Raw genomic sequence first — 6,000 nt, 5'->3', positions numbered from 1 at the left:
TGTTTATGTTATTTTTACAAATGTTTGTTTTGGTTGCAATTTTAAAAGATCAATTTACCATTCTTGTATTAATTTATTTATTTTACACTTTATTTTCTAGTCTTATATGTAATTTAAAAAAAATTATATTTATCACGGCATAATGGAATCAACTGATTCCCTGCTTTCAGTTTCCAATTAATTGCCAGATAGTTATTCACTAACTTGAACCTCTTTTTAATCGAATTGGCAAAACACTCCAAAAAGTTCTGTAAAATAAAATAAATGAGTTTAGAAAAATCTAGGATATTTGTATCCTTATTTTTCAATCGGATTGAAAATTAAAAACATTGATACAATTACTTATTTTTTCATGGTAGACTTAAAATGTTTATTAATTAATAACTCTCATACATGTTAGTTCCTCTCTACAAATAGATAAAATTCTTCATTACATTGATCTTCACTGCATTTTTTTTTTTTTTACCAAGTTATGAAACTTATTTTTAAGCTGGTAAACAAGGGTCGTAGGTCTTATTTAGGATTAAGGTACTGTAACTTATAAGTTTACAGTTATTGTAGAAAAAAACTATAAATATGAAATAAAAATTATTAAAGATATAATAAATTTTACAGTACAGAAATGAAAAATAATATTAATATAACTTTTAAGGTACAATAGTTAGTGTTTACCAAATATTTTACTACTGTATCTTTTAAATTTCAGGTGTCCAACCCTAATCCAGAATAAGACCTTACAACAATATTAAATATAACTCTTAAGATCTTATACATCAGGATTGTCTATTTGGAGAGATTGACCTTAATCAGCATATTGGGATTGAGCCTAAACAAAAAATAAAATTGTGAAAAAATGAAGGAAGGAAAACGAAAATTAGGTCTTACCTATGAAATTGTGATTACAAATTATACTAAATGCAACTTAAAAATTGCCTCGAAGACGTTGTTTTGCTTCACGCACGAGATATTTTTTGATGCAAGCATGAACCGAGACAATTCTTGAATAGTACTAGCAGCAAAAAGGTGAGTGGCCTGTGGCCATGTGCAATTTCTTGGGCGCATTGGCGGCTTTAGTGGTAGGCAAAATAGGCAGTATAGGCAATCGCTTCTCTGTATTTACAAGATTCTAAATTTTGGAACTTTATTTATTAATTAGTGTTATTAATGATTTTTTTTAATTTTTAAATTTAAATTATTTATATATGGTAGAAAAACCTGATTTTAGACAGCTCTCTATTATTCTTCTTTTTCATTATTATCTCTTTAGATTTGATAATCTTCACCTTAAAAATAAAACTTATTTCTAAGGTATAGTGATAATTTTAAACGTTACTTATTTATTTTGTTAATATTTCCAACAAAAAAAAAGCTATTCAATGCTTTCCCTTTCCAAAATTTACTCTATAAATTTGTTAACCTCAAAATCAATAGACATGAATTAATGTTGAAAATTTCTTGCTTTCTTTTATATAAAGAAAATTCTTCTCTACAGAGTTCATCACAATCATATGATCATTGTATTCATTTCAACTATTCAACTTTCAGGTACTGTCATTTTAATTTTTCAACTTTTAATTATTATTGTTCTTATCTTTTTAAAATTTAACTTGTTTTTATTTTTATTGATATATGGCTTGAATAAAATATAAAAAAAAATTGTGTTTGTTTATTTGTTTGTTATCTAGATATGAAATCATATCAACTAGAAAATATGCATCAAGATACAAAAGACTACAAAAAAAAAAAAGATTACAATAGAAAAATTAATTCAGTCTAGAAAAGGAGCTCTTGATATACTTGTCAGAAGTATTAAAAAGGATATAGATTTAAGTGTGAAATTTGAGCTGATTTTTTGCATCCACATAGAAAAAATAGTTACTGAACAATGAACTTCAAAAGAATTAAAGAATAATGAAACAGTGAATGAAATAAATATCATTGAATATAGTAATAACAAAAATTGTTTACAAAGAAAGTGAATCTAACAACAAAGTTGACGTAGGAAATTTACTTATTTCAAATAATATTTATGATCCAGAAATATAACAAAAAAAAAAAAGAAGTAGAAACAAGGTCTTTTTTTTTTACCTTTTTTAATTTTATTGATAATTATTAAAATTCAAAATATTATTAAAGATAATTGAAATTTGAGCTATTTAATATTTTTTTAAGAGTTGATGTTGTTTAATGTAAGAAGGCCCTAAAAAAATTCGGTTAAGGTCAAATTGGTTAAAGGCAGCCCCGCTTGGGCGATGTTCATTGCAACAACCCAAACAAAATCACAATTCACATTTGACACCTCCACACTTAAAACGACATAGTTTTTTAGCCAACACAAATGAAATGACCCAAGAACGACTATATTTGTAAATGTTGAGCCATTTCCCAAATAAATATAATGAGTAGCACGCCGATCAGAATCAAATACTGATAGTGCTTACCATATTATTATTTTTATTATTATTACAATAAAACCTCTAAAATTTAATATTTATTAAATTAATAACCTTTATTATCTGACAATTTTTCATAATCTTAACTTGGAACAAAGCACTAATTGAATAATTTTGATAAATTAATAAATAATATTTTTTTATAGAAAAACCCTTATACAACTTTATGGTTTCATTCATATAATAAATTAGTAATTTGATGAAATTACAAATATAATTGTTATATTTTATTAAATGAAATGTGAATCTATCGTCACTTATATTTTCTCTTAAAATTAAAATATAATTTGATCTCATCTCTAATTTAACTTATTATTTTAAGAAGTTCCAGGGTTGAATTTTAAAATTGCACAAACTTTTAATTTTCTTTTTCTAATTTGATTTATATTTATTGGATTAGTTTATTTTCAAGTGATTAAAATGATAAAATACAATGAATTAGTTGATTAAAATATACTTTCATTGAATTGTATATAAACTCTATAAATTAATAAGTTTTATATGGTCCCAACATTATTAATTTATAGAAATTTTATAATACTATTAGTATTATTGTTATTATTATTGCCGCTGCTTACAATTTACGAATACGAATCCAAGTTGCTACATGTAAAGTGTGCTGCTTAGCTTCGCTATTAAATTTTCCGATTGTTGCCGTTGCCTTGGCGGCTATTGTCTCCATCCAATTCGATCACTGCTTCTTATTAATTATACGGTATCTGGAATATTAAATGTGAGACAAATCAATTATGTACCAGAAATTTATTTTTCAAAACAAATTTAAACCAGGGAAGTGGCGAGGGAGAAAAATTTATGTAGGACATATATAAATTATTGCATTCGCCCGCTAAAATTTTGTCATTTGACAAGTAGGATGGATCTCACAATAGAATTCACAAATTAAATAATATAATTTTAAATATTTTGAGAAATAAAAAAATTGTGAATTTTATTATTTAACTGAAGGGGTGTGTCTGTCGTATATAAATTTCTCTCTTAATAAGGATTGGACCCATCATTGTTGGCTCTTAAATTTAAATTTTTATTTAAAATTTAAGTATATAACACATGAGTAAATAAATCTAAGTTGAGTTCTATGATTATGAGAATTACAAAAATTGACGGAAAAAGTATCCACTTTACCTAAACTACAAATTCATCAAATTGTGCAAATTTAGAAAGAGAATATTGGCTATAAAATAGAAGAAAAATACCTTGAAGCACCCAAAAATATTTCTTTATTTGTTTCCCATTCATTATAAAGAAGCCGCAACTAAGGACGACTTCTCCCACTCACGATTAATTTTATTTTTTTTCTAACACTAGATTATAATTAATTTAAACCGTAAAGGAAAAAAAAATCATTCTAATTACCATGGAGTGAGTTAGCGATAGATTATAATTAACACATACAACTAGGTCTTATGCATTTGTTCTGGATTATTAGCAAGGTGTTGTAAATCGGTTAAAATAAAATTGTGATGATATTTTTCAAGTTAATCAAGAGCAAGAAAGAAGTTAGCGGTTGAATTAATTTTAAATTACTTTTTGGACATTAGAATAGAAAAAAAAAAATCAATAATTTGTCTCTTTTAATGAATATCAGTATACTATAATGTATCAAGTTTCGACTTTAAAAATAGGAGAAGGTGACTGTGGGTCTACTAAATCAAATAATAAGTTGTGTATTGTGATTTGAAATTATGAGTGATTTATTGTGTAACGTAAGGTATCAAGACCCGTAACATAATACGCGTTCAGTACTAAAACTTTCTCGAAAAATCCAAATAAAAAAAAAAATTGAAATATAATCAACGTTAATTAAAAAATTCCTGCGGGTGAAGCTTTGGAGTCTGGACCAAACCGTGACAACAAATCGGTCACATCATCACCACGTGTCGAAAACCAGCAGGACCATCGGCAGTCAACCGGGACCACCAATTTTCCCGGTAAAAGTAACCGGCCGGGCAAAGAATCAAAACCGAGGCGGTCCTATCTTGACCGGACTCACATTTTGGTGCCTTTACCTCCACGCCAACCGACAGCTGTTGATGCCCTCGGTTGGTGAAGACCCAATCGTTTAATCCCGCGTGTCCACGAGCGTTTGGCTCACTGTTCAATTTGGTCAATTCATTAACCCCAAACTTTTGACTATTCGGTGGGTTCTCCTAGGCATCATGGAGACATGCAGCCTGCGCCGCGTGGGCTCCATGTAGGCCCATTTAAACATCATGGTGACGTGGCTTAATATCGTCACGCTTCGTTTTGGACTCCGCCCAATTTCAGATCAAACTTTTTAAGGGAAGTAATTTAGACAAAATTATATATGGATTTATTTATTTATTTATTTACAAAACAGTCCAATATAATGTTTAAAACCAGTGATATTTGACCATTGTTATATTTTATAAGCCCCACTTCTTAGTTAAATTCATTAAAAATTTCAAATTAAATTTTATCTCTCTATATACCCCATCTAATCTTAAATTTACTTTTATTATCATTTTTTTTATACACGCGCCTCATAAAACTCGCTAAGTCTACTTAAATAAAATAAAAAAGAAAAGAAAAGAAAAGAAAAATCCTTGAGATAATATCCATAATCTTTCAATTTCTTTTTAAGGTGGCTTTAGCATTTTTATCCTGTCTTCCTTGATCTTTGCCGAGGTAGATAAGCATCAACTTTGTTCAAAGCAAACACTCATCTTTCCAAACGTGTTGGTTTTAACAATGATGAGGTCTCAAGATTGCTGATTTTGGGCTGTCTAATAAATCTTCATGTGATGGAGAACAGAGCAGGTGCAGGTTTGAGTGTAGGGGCATGCCTTTGTATATGCCACCATAATCTTCGAAACAATGTGAAATGGTTGATTCTTTTGATCTTAAATGACTTTTTTTTCTCCTCTTTTTTTTTCCCATTTCAACATGTGAGCAGGTTAGACCTATTTATTTTACATAAGAGATCTAGATTTACCAACTCAAAATAAATAAATAAATAAATAAATATACCAAATCAACTAGTTGGCACCTACAAAAATGGTTCATAGATACTTAGAGTTTATATGAATTTTTAAAAGAATAAATATGTTGCTCATTCCATCTTGATGGAATAAAAAAATCTAAATTTATGGGTTCTGAAATAAAAATTTATACAGAACAAATGTTTATTATTGAGTATTCATATTTTAATTGGTATTTTACATATTAAAAGAATAACAGATACCTAACCTACACGCTTAATATTTTAAATTTGAGTATTTACGTATCAACTAAAATAGGGACATAAAGTTTTTTTTTTTTGGTAATGTATATAACTTCTTTTTTACATGACAAATCGACAAATATTACCTCCTAAAAAGTAAATTAAGAATGAAAACTCATTATAAGCATAAACTTTTGTGGAATTGAGCCTGCTACGATGGTACACGTACCTAATCCAGACTTGGGATTTAGTAGGTCAATGAGCCCCTTGGTGTAAATTGGTAAATCTAAATAGCAAGCCCTAAATGGACAAGTGTATTTTTTGAATATGTTAAGATGGTGTGAC

Source organism: Citrus clementina, unplaced genomic scaffold (assembly GCF_000493195.1).
Source record: "Citrus clementina cultivar Clemenules unplaced genomic scaffold, Citrus_clementina_v1.0 scaffold_2, whole genome shotgun sequence".
Classification (NCBI taxonomy): domain Eukaryota; kingdom Viridiplantae; phylum Streptophyta; class Magnoliopsida; order Sapindales; family Rutaceae; genus Citrus; species Citrus x clementina.
Note: the sequence above shows the minus strand (reverse complement) of the source record.